Genomic DNA, 14,076 nt, shown 5'->3' on the forward strand with positions numbered 1-14,076 from the left:
TTACTCCGAGAGGGATTTAACGGGCAACGAGAAAACGAACGGACGGGCCGGGCGGGGAAAATGATGGGCCCGAATGAAACTCGTGTAAAACAGTGGGTAAATTTTAGCGCGAAGAAACAAAGCGTTTTGCTGCCGGTGGACGAGAAGAGAATGAAGAGCCGGACGAGGGGGGGTGAGGCGGGCCGCGGTAGCGGGAGCGGCACGGGCGGAGAGGTGAATCGGCGGAGCGATTTGTCCCGTCTGTTAATTAGCGAAAAAACGGAGTATGAATCTCGAGCGATCGTATATTACCGCGGCCGTAATGGATGGGATTACAGCTGCTGTGTTAAATTAAACCGACCGGCGGCCGCGACCACGCTACAGTACGTTATGTAGATATAGCTGCACGCTAACCCGTGGCGCAGGGGGGTTAGGTTCCCTTTCTCCGTCCATGTATTACCCATGTACAGCAAGTACAGTTACCTATAGTATTTTCCCCGAGCCCCAACACCCCCTCGCGAACCCCCCTCATCCCTTCTACGCAGAGATACCCTGGTCCGACAGCACCGTGTTCTTCTCCCGACGAATATGATTCTCATTAGAGGGTAGGTGCTCGTATATTCGCCACTGTTTACAATTTCGTCACCCATAAGGAATTCATGAAGCAGAAATGAAATCTGCTGGGGACGGTAAAACGCAGTCTACGAAGAATATAAGAGTTTCTATTTTGAACAGAAGCTTTCGATGCATACATCTATTGTATAGATCCGTAATTAGCAATTTTAAATGTATGCTTGTGTCTTTGTATCCTTTCCAAGAATGGATTTTACGGAACTGTTGCCGTAAATCTTCCGAACCGTAGTTTGGTGGTGTTCGAGACCAGGGGAAATAGTATACGTTAAGATAAAGTTTGCGTATAGGTACGCTCCTATTGATTTACACGCCCCGCATTTTAAACAGCTAATTAACTTTTGCTTCCTAGTTTATGCTTCTTATAGTATTTTTATTTTTATTGCTGTCAACAGGTCAATTATTACTCAACTGTCTTCATTATTCATAATTTTTTTGGAGTATAATTTGATCGTACAAGTTTAACGAACATTGTATACCATTTAAAAACATAACCAAGTTGTGACACAAGATTTATTATTTCCTTGTTTCAAACTAGTGTCAACACTTTTACGTGTTAATTTATTCCAGGAATCAGGTACTGGCTGCGCGTGACGTTTGACAAATTTACTAAACGCGCGGAAGAATCGTAGAAAATTGTAAGAATCGGACTGGCGAAGCACGTGCACCTTATTTGCATTTCTTCCACCACCCTTAGTAGTTTCTTTGTTTGATTACTGCGATGTGGTTTACGATCCTTGTATTTCTTCCCGACTATCCCCCCTTGTTCAGCGTATCCAAAATTTGTGTCTTCGTTACTCTTACCGCTGTCGTAAATTCGACCAGATTACTCCTCTGTTCCAACATTCGGGCTGAATATGCAGCAGAGGTGGATTCTTCGTTTCTGTACAAGGTCCTCCTTTTTAAGTATTGTATTTATTTGCGTTATACCTAACCCAAACTCGTTTAATTTACTCTCCAATTTGTCTACATCTTTCAAGCTTCCTCTTCCTATGCATCTATCTACTATTTCAACATAAAACTCGTTGATTTATCCTTTCCCACGAAGCTGCACTGTTTCCTTTTTTCACAAAGTAACGTTCCAACTTAAACTACAACGATCTTATTCACCGAAACTCGCCCCTTTATCTTGCTTCTATAAGGGCGTTCTGTAAATATGTCACTAACGGTAATGCAGTCATTCTACCGTGAAAAATGCATCGAAAATATAGAGTAGAAATTCTTCGCGCGGGTCTGTTTTCGAGAAATACGACTTCGAATATTTTTCGGCTACACGTGTACACGACTGGCTTGGCACGACGGATTTCGCCGTGGTTTATGGCTGCTCGAGTTTTGTAACAGGTATCGCCACAGAACACACTGTGTTTATAAACACTGTCAACTCGAGTTTGTCACATTTTCAACAATTTATTAATATTGAAATCGAGCTTCGTGTCGAACACGAATCGTCATCGAGCGCCCAATTTTGTAGTGGACTTCGATCCTTGAATTCAGCCAATGAAAATAAATAAATAAATGTATGAAAAGGGGAATAAAATAGCTGAGTTTGCTCGTCGGGCATAATTACTTCCGTCGACGAGTATCGGCGCAGCGGCGCCTCGAAGTTCCAAAGATACGGCGAGATAACGGAGCCGGTAGTGCGGAGGAAATCCGACTCGCTTTCCGGATATCCAGCGGAATTATGCGAACAGAATGAACCCCGGCGCGTTTAGGTAATACCTGTTAACGCGTCCGCGTATTCGGTGGCTGGTTCGTAATTAACGGGTACGAGGCGTACGAGCGGGAAAGACGACGGCGATTCGCGAGAACGAAAAATGGTACCGGTCAGTGGCAGTTTTTCACCCGATAAACTAGTCATAGCGATTCGCCGGTCGGACGGTTTTCCGGTGGAAATGGAACGCGTGAAATATTTCTTCGTCAACGGCGCCGGGAGCGGCGAATTACTTTATTGCAACAATAATGAACGCGGCGCGTTGTTGCGCCGGCCGGCGCGGATATCAGCCATGCATAACGGATGAGAATCCAGTCCCGCGGTGTTCTCTCGCCCGAGAACAATCCGTACGAAGTGGTCTCGCCTCTAGGAGGTCCGATATATTCCGCGTAATTGCGTCCAACGGCGTATCAGTCGTTAGTCACTTGACCGGCTGAAGGATGCGGATGGAAAATGGCGATAAAACAACCCGGCCGAATGGTCCTGGCACTCTTCCGTGCAATTATTGCGCAATAAGAGAGGGTGAAGCACGTGTTGCAGGGTCCCTGCTGTTTTGACCCGTCCGTGATTTACATGCCGCTTACCCGGGAGATATATCCCTCCCAATTAATTAACTAATCAATGGCTTCTACCCCTGCCCGGCCCCTTGTCGCGCGAAAATCTCAACTCGGACGTGCGCCGTCGGGGTCTCTCTTTCCGAAAGGAAACTCGCGGCTCGTTCACGGTTGTTTCGCCGGACATTGATTATTCAGAACCGTAAACTCCGCGACAAGTATGAGAATTTACGGGTCCCCGGAGGCAGAGCCGGAAGTCGTCGCGACTTCGATGCCCTGGAATTCGGAAACCTTTGGCAGCGGATAACGGATCGGTCGCTTATCTCGATAACACAATTAGGCGGCCGCGCGGTAACTCGGACCGGAAGGACAAATCTCTTTTATCTGCGCATGGAAGGGCGGTGGGGGGAGGGGGAGCAGATCGAGGAATTTTCTGGAGGTTCTTCCGGTCCGTGTGGCGCGCGCGCAAGAAGAGGGCTGCTCGAGAGAGGGAACCTGGGAAAAGAAGAGAGAGCCCACGGAGGCAAGGAGAGATAGATTACTCCGCCATTCTTGCAATTTCCCTGTCGTATCGAGGCTCGTAAATTCCCGGTGAAATATGCGAAGGGGCGCCTGGTGCGGGCAGCACGCTGCTGCTCTGCTCTGCTCCGCTCTGCTCCGCTCTCCACTCACCCGCACCACTCGGCCACCCTCCGCCTGCCGCCCTTTACTCCCGCGATAGGGGTTTCCAAGGGGTATGTCTACCGGGGTATAGTCGTGGCCTCGACGTATCACCGGCCCCGGGTGCGAATATATCCGGAATTAGCGTTATCTTCCCGGATCGCCTTGGTGGATCCTGGATTTCGGACGCTTTTATCCCTCGGCCATCGCTGACTATTCGACCAGATAAACGGTCGTTGTTTGCCTCGCCGGGCGTCCGTTTTCGCGCCAAATGTCAGCCTTCCAGCGAATATTGTCAACCATCCAACGCTCGTTCGTCCATCTTAAGAATTATCATTCGTCGATGCCATTTTCACACTAAAATTGATGCTTCGTGGCACAAATTTATTTCCTTCAACGTCTCAACTCGAGAATTAATTGTTTCGGTTCCATAGTGAAGGGGAGAAACCATTCATAATCCACGTATCCACCAGTTTCAATGTCCTCCCGGAAATTTTTAATCTTGATGCATCGAGTCCCTATTGCAAAGGAATGTTCGATTTGCGGTTTCGTCGAAAAGAAATAGCAATTTTTATATTTATGCTATATTCCGAGAGTTCTTCCCTCCGGAGAGTAAATCATTCCGATTGGCTGGATAGCGGATGTTGATACCGGAGGCCCGGTGTTATTGCTTATCCGAAGAGCGGGCTTTTTTTGCGCGCGATAGCGGTTGCCTTCGCCATAGGGCAAGGATCTAAATCGGAGGGTTGGCGAACCGAGTGGCTTTCAGATACAAGGGGGAGGTGTTTGTCAAGACGATAGCAGAGAGGGGAAAGTCTGCGGTGGCAGATAAGGGCGAAAGAAGTAGCGGGAGCGAGCCGAGGGAGTAGAAATGCTAGAACCACTTTTTCCCTGGCGGTGAAGAGCGACGAAGAGGAGCGGTAGCCTATATCACCGCAGCCGCCGCGACTGCAATTCGGCCCCTATATTTAATTTCGCTGGTTTGGGGATCGTGGATGGAATAGGTGGTAGAAACCGGCAGGACGAAGAACCGGGGAGTCGTCGTTTAATCTAACCGCGATCCTATCTTCCTGGAATTTATCATTCGATAAATTGCCTGACCCCACCTCCCACGAAACGTCTTCCAGGCGTTGTTCCGTCGATGCCTCGAAGACTGTCGGTTTGTCTGTCTCGAATCGTCGCGATTTCGTTTTTGGATGGGCCGTTGGTGGCACCGGTCAGGGTATTCGGGGAGCGATGGTCCTTGGAGCACGCCGGGAGGTCCTAGAAAGGGTCAACGGGGTAATTGGCGGTTTATGAATCGTGGTGCGCCACCTCTCGCAGCACCTCTTCCCGTTTCGGCCGTTTCCACCGAGAGCCACGACTATTTCCGTGTAATTCTCACACCCTGCTTTGCTCTTAACTTAATGTTGTTTCCCTCAGTCCATTAAAAGCTACGCCACTCGGCTCGTTTCACTTCCCACACTGCGGTTGCGGCCTTGCGGTCGCACTTGCCCACCTCCTTGCCTTCTCACTCTTTCGCCAGCGCACGAGAAGTCGTGTTCCATTACCCTCTTTGCCAACCTGTTCTTACCTGTTCCTCTTCTTACGATCCGACCAACGAAAGTGTCCTGAACTTTTTGCCCCCGCCGCGCGAACGCTTCTTACACGGGCCGGCTAACTTACGGAGAATAATAGTGTCGTATCACGGAAGGGCTTCCCCCGTTACGCCGCCAGGAATTTAATTAACAGGATTTAATTAAAAAAATTATTCATCGTCGAGCCGGTATCTGATCCAAACGATACTGACTGGGTCCCCATTGTCCACTTCTTCTTAACACTCGCGTTGAACTCCCGTGATAATAACTGAATCTTGAATCCACAACGAATCGCCTGCGGAGGGTCTAGAAAGCTCTTAATTGTGCCTGTTGTTCCATGACGATTCACGCCATGGCCCAGAATTATCAAATCGACGCTTTCCATCTTCATTCCGAGTAGGCTAATTTCAGACGAGATGGCCCACTTTTATTTAAAGTCAGCATATAATCTGGGCCCTCCTTTCCGATCGAGTCTATAATTTAGTAGCAAGGAATCAGGGACGATCGGGAGAGAATTTTATTGCCAGTCTTTGTGCCCCGTCCATCTCGTTATCGTTGGCCCACCCGATAGATCATCGTCGCGTACCGTCGCGCGTACGTTTCAATCACTCAGCGCGATTCGCGATTCTCGCAACCTGTCGGCGAGGTGCGCTCGGGCAATCTGAATCCTCCCAGATCCAGTTCAGAGGCGATGACAGTTATGGATCTCGGCATCGTAGCGCGGTGCCAACCGGTGGACGCCGTTTGTCATCCCCGCCGCCAGCGCCCGCGTCCGCCCCCTCAACACCGCCGCCGATACGGATGTCGGCGGGTAGCAGCGCGCCACCAGCAACCCCCGAAAGCGCGTCAGCATTGTACACGTGCTCGCCTAACCCTGAATACCGAGTTTACCGAGTTTACTGTTACGTAATGCACTGCCACCATATTACCGCTCGGCCAGGTAGGATATCAACCCGACCAACCCCCTTCTGTTTGCCCCGTCCACCTTCCACCTTCTCCCCTCGGCCACCTCAGCCCTGGAACGCTCTCTTCCTCTTCTGCTTGGCCGCGCTACACAGCCGACCAGTCTGACAACCCGACCGGCTACACGGTGTAGTTAATATACTGGTTTCTCGTCGTTAGTCGCAACAACATTACACCCCGGGACCCACGGACGTCGCTGTGTAATTCTAGCCGGGGCCAATCAACCGCTGAGGCGAACCTAGCCGCGAATTCAGATTGATGAGCACGGCTAATTGAGCAGAGGGGTAACTTTGACGCAATATTGCGGTTAATTTCGCGATCCGTCCGGGGAACTGTTCTCGTGCTCGAAAGGGTTCCGAGCGCGCCTCGATTCACGAATTCACGGTTAGGGGGATGATTTTTATTTAACTGGAGAAGCAAAATGAACGAGAAATATCAAACGGGGTGAAATAGTGGGCGAACAAGGTTGCACGGCAATTTAGAGCGCCGAACTCGCAATTTAATTTAAACGCAAGACGAAGGAAAGGAAGCTGTTATTTACAAGTGGAAGAGAGCGTAGGATCATGGGAAACGCGATAGAATAAAGCAACGAACTCGTTTATCATTTTTATTGCGCGTTTCGACCCAGTTTCGGGATCTTCGAGAAAATTACGCGAAATTATGTACGTAACGGAAAATATTGAAATATGGATAAACCGAAAACAAGATAAAATTAAGATTCTGCAACAAAATTGTCGGCGCTTTTTCAACCGGGGCTCGCGCTGCGTTTAATAACCGAGTTTCGTTTTAAAAGTGAAACCATCGGGCGAAATAAGTGATTTATAGCGACGCGGGGAGACGGAGCGAGCGGTTTTACAGAAAATGCAACGCAGTATGGAGCATTAAAAAATTTGCACGCGAGCGTAATCTCGAACTGCGCGCCCTGAGATATATTTTTTACGTCTTCCATTTTTTTTTTTTAAAGTAATACACTCGTGAGAAACCGGGCTTCTCGACGTCCACGTCCCGCTGGTTTCTATCCAAGATGATGATCGGTTGCGCGTAACGATCACTTATCGATTCGATAGTACCGATTCGAAAATTACGGGATTTAGGGGGGCAGCCTTTAACGTGGGAATGCACCAAGTACATAAATTTTGCATTTCACGACACGCGAGCGATCGACTTTCGCTTCTAATGGTAGGAGGTTCACGAACCCTTAGCCCCCGCGGGTCCATCTGGATCAAAAATGTCGGACGTTCAGCGTCTCTCGCGACCTAAATGCGTTCCGTTCGCGTAAAGAAAGGAGGGTGAAAGAATGGACGGTCGAAAGTTCGATTAGACGCGGTCCGATGGCCGAGTAGTTAATTATTCCGTTAATTAAAGTCGGCGAGCGACGGCATTGGAAATCACGGTCTCGTTGCTGAACAGCCATCGGCGCGTTACGAAACCGCGGTGTATTTTAAATAAATTTCTAATAAAACGGTGGAACGATGCCGCTCACGACGAAACTTCGGCTGACAGTGAGTGACGAATGGTGCGCTCGCTGCGCCGACTATGATTGCTTAATTCGCATGCCGATGGCCGAAACCGGCTAGTCAGTTCGTTCTTATCGCGATCTTGCTTCGCAGAATAATAATTAACCGCGACGTTGTATCGACTTCTGGCTGCGGTTCTTATCGTTCTAATAATTTCGGCATGGAGTCGACCGATGGTCGTTCCGTCGAACAACAAAAATTCTCCGCGTGTACGGGGACGTCGCGGAATTCCATTGACCGAAACCTCTCGACGAACCGTTCGTGTGCAAAATGAAGTAGAAGAACTCGAGTCGTGATAAGGTAGTCGCAAAGGTAGACAAAAAAATTTCCTTATTAACGCGCATTAGATACTTGTCAAACATTATATCAGAAGCGAGGAAGGAGCTTTCGTCATCTTCTTGGAACTGTTCTCGCGTTAAGGCTTTGTCGTCCTTACGCGGTGACGCCTCTCAGTCTCCGTCAGAGGATTATCGATTCTAGCCGGTTGTCGATCAATATTAGAGTCATAGAAGTAGGACAATCCGGTGACCAAGTAATAAAGCAGAGTCTGCTAAGAATACCTCATGGCTCGTAGCCCCGATTTACAATACGCGAAAAGTCCGAGAGTAAAGGAGTTCTATTAGAATCTAATATATTATATATCACAGTAAACTGTACAGAAATTGAGACCCCCTCCTGCCAGGAACCCTTCACGCAATCCCACGACGACGAAAACTTAATAATTTACGCCCATTTCACGGGTAAAAAGATCTGTATTATTTGGAACGGTAAATCACAGAACTTCCGATTGATACATGACTGTCCTATTCATCGAATCTCGTCTACTTTTTTGAAATACTGTTCTTAAATTTGTTAACCCTTTTCTCTAGCAACGAATTCGCGTATAGAGAAACGAAACATCCGAGCCTCCGTCTGTTTACAATATGAATTTTCGACCGATTAAGCCCCCATTGTGAACGTTCGAATTAATGCCCCGCAACGAACCGAGACTGGACCGTTTAAAAAACCCTCTGGTAAGAGTTTTGTGAGTGGCGGCTGGGCATATGCGTCGTTTCACTTCGAAGGAAAAGGGTAGCCATCAGTCAGGGACGGCGCTGGCATATAAATGCTATTAATTTACGCAAAGGAGTCCATCGGCCCGTGAAAAGACTGTGCGTGCGGCAGAATAGGAAAAAAAGGAAAATTACGCGACCTTCCTTCTGCTCGCATACCTACGACTGCTCCGTGGGGTTGCACCCCGGGGGCTATTGTCGTCGGATTCCATGGGCCCAGGCACCGGCCATGCAACCATAATCTATTCAGGGGAGGGCTACGAGGTCGTGCCGTGGCCCTAAACTCCGCCCTAACACTTTGGAAAATTGTGAAAAGTGCGCGCCGGGGACGATAAATTTCGTTTCATTAAATATTCTAATACGAGCGTGCCCCTCGCGATCACGACAATATTAAGCTCGGGTTCGAAGAATCCGCGTAATTCAGTCGTCGAATTTAATTCGAAGACGTTGCCCGCCATTGGGGTCCCTTAATAACATACGAAATCGAACGGCGTACAAATATGTCTAAAGTTTCTTTTGTATCCAGGTTTTTATCGAAGTTAAATTGTTCCCACCCTAATAGTGCCGCGAGCAGTATCTTATTACGGCGCTCGGGGTCAGTTAATTGGCGACGAGCATCATCTTTTCGGTAAAATCTTTCCCATGGCTCGCCATAACGTAAGAAATTCCGTATATTGTTATATATTTAATTGGACGGTACGAGGTATACGTACTATTTTATAACGCGACAAAAAGATCGAACGACGCGTCCCGCGTAGAACGGGTAGCTCTAATGGGCTGTTTTCGAGTCGCCGATTTTGCTGTTCTAGACGAGGGCGAACGGTTCTAGGTAAGAGGCGGGAGAAAGAGGAGAGAAACGCCGTCGCGATGCGCCGGATAACGTAATGCAGGAATGTCGCGCTTCTGGTTTTTTTTTCGTCGCCGCTAAGTAAGAATGAAAGCGCGCTGCCAACGTGTAACTATGCCGAGGGAAATGTGGAAGAAGGATTCGCGCTTGCCATTAGAAACGTGCAACACGATAAACGCGAGACTTCGAGCGGAGCTAATTTGCCTATGAGAAATTAGCATAGGCTCACGGAGGAAAAAACGTTTCCACGACGGGATGGAAAATGGGAAGATCTCTGACCTCGAGTGTCGATTATAAACGGGCAATCGGCGCCTCGATTATTCTTAGCGACGAGAAAATATTTAGAAAAGATTTTACTCTTATGTTTCCACGCTGGTTTAACGTGGATGCTTGCCAAGATGCCAGAATCATTTTTTACCGCCTTGTTACAGACGTCATTTTCGCGCTCGACGCGTACGACATATCGCCAGTCACTCCACGCTGAGCACGTCTGACTATTTAATTAGGTTACTCCTGTTTCTTGCTGTTTTAAGTTCACTGTTTTTCCCCCCGAATAACGTCATCGACATTTTTCTCGTATCGTTAGTAAATAAATAAATCACAATGAGATAGGAATAATGTAGTATAGTTTCCAATGTTTTCGAGAATATCCATGGGGGTATTTCGCGTGTTCGATAAATCCTGTTCGAATTTCACGGCGAGGTAGGTTCGACAACAGTTTGGAGGGGAGGACGAAAGAGGGGGGAATAAAAGCGTTCTTATTTACAACGTTGCAATGACGCGTGAAAGACACGAGCGTCGAAATCGCCTCGGGACAATTCCGGTAAGCCCCACCCCGTCAACCCCTACCCCAGTATTCCAACCAGTCCCTCTTTTACCCCCGTCAGAAGATCCCATCATAGGCAGCCGGGTTAGAGCGGGTCCATGGCACGTTGGGTCCACCATAGTAAATCAGGCAGTCGCAGGCGGTCCTTCTGATCCAGCCGAGCGGGCTGCCGTAAGACGCGCGTCAACGTTGGCCCGTCCCACTCAGGACGCCATCCGCCACGGAAAGTAGTGAAATAACTCGTCTAAGTAACTCTATCTACCCCGTGGAATCGCTTATGGCTCATAAACGCCTCGTAACTTAGCCCGGTGGCACGCGCCCTTGAGAAATACGGCCGTACACACGGACTCGTCCTCGGCCCGCGCGCTTTTGCTCAACCAAAACAGAGCCAGTCCGCCTCACGACCGCGCGTACGAAAGTGCATTTTTTTGTTGTGACAAGCCAGTGACCGAGATTTTCGCGAACCGATTCCTTCCGCATGCTGACGCCGAGGATCAACGCTCAGATACCAGGCGATGGAGCGCGCCGTACCGTAATCAGGTAATCAGCGCCATTTTACGACAATCGCGAATCTTTCTTCCAACGTGATGGTTTTGTGTCTTTTTCCCAAATTTTTGTAATCAATAGTACCACTCTTGCGTGCCAGATTTGTATTTTGTCTGTCAAATCGTTTCTCTTTTGTAACGCCTTGAAGATGTGATTTTCACTCTAAGCTCCAAGTTGAATAGATCGACAGAAAAATCGCGCGGATATCCTCGTAACGCAGGTTTAATTAAGCGTGGCACGCACGGAATGATATCTATATGATTACAGGACATACAGGTATGCCTCGTATCGCCGTGTTATGTATAGTCGAGTTGAATTCTGCCGACTGTTCCGTGATTAGCTAAATTTCTTGAGCATTCTTTCCCCCCTCAACGTCTATTTATGCGTTCCATATTGTCGAGGACAAATGGAGTTTAATTTGTACTTTGTCACTCGCAGTTGCGTCACCGAACGTTTGCTGCAGATATTTTTCATTGTTCTCGCTACGTGCGTATCTCTTAATGTGTCTATTTACGACGTCGATGAGTGCCACCATTTTTGGATATTTAACGTCATTTAAAGTGGACACTTTTAAGGACTAATGTCTCGGCTATATCGTCGGGGAGTCTTTTCACTGTTTCCAAATGTGTCGATGACGATGCAATCGTTAGTTCTACTCGTTTTTCATATACGAAGGTAAACAATAAGATGAAACATAAAAAATACGTCACTGGTGCAGACTATCCGGACCGGAAGTCTTCCACTTTCAGTTTCATTCATTGTTAAACGACGGGTGTTTCAAGTATCAAGGTTGCATTTATCGAGGCTTCGCCGTAACCTTTATCCATTAATTTCTTCCACTCATGAAACACTCATTTAGCTGCCATTATAAATCCAGTGTTCCGGGTAAACGCGGCACGCGTGACTCTGCCTTAACGACCGTTCGATTCACGGATTCCAGGCGTAATTCACGAAAGTTCATTTACAATAGATTCGTTAAAAATACGAGGGTAATACCGTTGGCCGAAATTAATCATCGCCGGCTGGCGAACGAAGCCGCTATAGAAATTAATTAAAATTAATGAAGCGTAAACGGAAGTAACGATAACATGACGGACCGGCGCATTTACAAGCAAAACAGCCCCCCTTCCCGCTTCCACCCCCCCCCCTTCGACCGGAATAACGTTAGCGGAGCGGCGCCGAATTTCGCGATAGTTAAATCTCTCTCTATTGACAAAACATCATCGCGGCCCTTCGGGGCGAAAACAAACGTGGCTGTAGACAAACAACCAATTTTTTCGAAACCGTGTCGCCGTCGCTGGCTGCAATTCCAAGTGAAACGAAAACGCATTATTCGTCAATATCGAGACAGAAGGACCGTGGGCAGAGAGTGGGAGTCGTATAGCTCGAGATAAATTCGATTAAAATGGTAGATGGTTCGAGTCAATAGTATGTTCGTTAATAAGTAGAACAAAATTATTGAAAAAAAGATTTAGGAGCCAAATGGGACATGCGAACCTTTTTTATTGTTTTTATGTGCAGAATCCACTGCTGAAGAGGATCCCACGTGCTACGGAACACCCTGTATATCGATGTCATTCAATATTTGAGAATGTATGATAAGCGGAAGAGGAGATATTGAAATAGGGGGTGCCATATTTTGTTTCGTAACGTAGACTCGAGAGGCGGAGTCGGTTTTTCGGCGGGGATGAGCCAACAGGAATGGTTCCGCCTTCGAGGGTCGAGAATCAAATGTATCTGGTTAGAAATTTTCTCTATTAAAATACTCCTGAATTTTTTCCAAACATTCAGAAATCGATTAAACGTTAGGAAGCACATAACCCAGAATATTGCTTTGTCATAGATTAATTGGAATGGCAATAAAAATGAACTTTGCACGTCCAATTTAATGGTCTATAAAAATCAGAAAAGAATCGCGATGGGTACATTTGTCCGCGTTTCGTTGGTAACCCACGTTGGAAGTTTGGAGCGTCAGCCACGAGGGGCGCCCGTGTTCGCGGAGGCACAAACGTCGCGTTTCCGCGTATATAAACGCGATACGTGTCTCGCGTTTACACCGTTGATGTATGTTCTCGGCAGCGATCGATCTCTCTCACACGAACTGCTAATTGTGCGGCATCATAACTCTCTGCGTGTGCCTCATACCTCCACAGTGTCCTGCCTCTCGCCTACTGTCGTAACCCCATGGCACACACGCGACCGTGCGCCATTTTCCGACCCATCTACGCTTTATACATCGTCGCTAGAAACGCGTGTATTATTTCTGCACGTTCGTGCACGCGTACTGTCGAATCTGAATAGAAATTGGGCGAGTTACGCGCGCTATAGTTGCTCTATAATCGACGTACAAAGAGAGATGGGATGACGAACGAGTACTGTATCGTTCCGCGCGGGAGTAAATTACGGTAACGATGTTTCCGAATGTGGCTCGACGGTCTTCCTGTAATCAGTGTCCCGTTTTCCCCTCGAACCCCTTCGAAATAAACTCTTCGTTGGAAACGAACGTTTCGGTAACAATTTGCGTAAGACTCGAGTCGAGTGGAGAACGAAGTCCCGTTTCTTTTCCCGGGGAAAAAGTTCCCGGCGCCTATGAGCGGTCTCAGATAGGAAAAAGAGGGTTGGCTGACAGGAAGAGAGGCAGAAGGAGGTACGCGAATAATAAAAATCGCGCTCGTAACTCAAGCGACGGGTCCTGGCGCGGGATAAGAAAGGGCAGGAGAGGAACGAGCTAGCGAGGAGGGTGCGGGGGAGTTGTGAGCTTCTTATCTCGCCGCGAGGGTGACATTAGCGCTACCACGGTAATTCTCTCTCTCTGGATCGCTTAAAGACGCGCTGCCGCGGCCGTTCGTGCTCGGTCGCGACTTCATCGTCGCTGTACGAGTTCCCATAATTCATGTAATTCGCTCGATGATAGGGTAGCCTAACGGGCGCGATCGCGCTCATTAACGACGCGGAGAAATTGCAGGGACAGATCGAGGGCCTCTCCCTTCGTGTCCTAATCGACAATAGTAACACCGACAGTCCTCGATCGCGTATTAAGAAAGTGGCGCTGCCAATTACCGGCAGATAATCCGGCAATTATTCTCGATCGCCGTGCTTTCCTCATTAACGTTTCCGCGCAAAATTTCAGCGATTTTCCCCGCCGCCGTCGTCGCTGCACGCCGCCCGTCATTACGACGTCCAAGTCGCTTACGTCTTGTTCACAGACCGCTTC

At 48.2% G+C, this 14,076-nt stretch overlaps 1 protein-coding gene across 1 annotated transcript in view; it reads left to right on the plus strand.

The window, feature by feature from the left end:
- The window catches only part of LOC122395991 (homeotic protein antennapedia-like), a 127,193-nt gene that overhangs the window by 14,580 nt on the left and 98,537 nt on the right, over nucleotides 1-14,076 (plus strand). The gene's annotated exons all lie outside the window — the stretch shown is intronic.

Source organism: Colletes gigas, unplaced genomic scaffold (genome assembly GCF_013123115.1).
Source record: "Colletes gigas isolate AHSC1104 unplaced genomic scaffold, ASM1312311v1 Colletes_gigas_Sc00006, whole genome shotgun sequence".
NCBI lineage: Eukaryota > Metazoa > Arthropoda > Insecta > Hymenoptera > Colletidae > Colletes > Colletes gigas.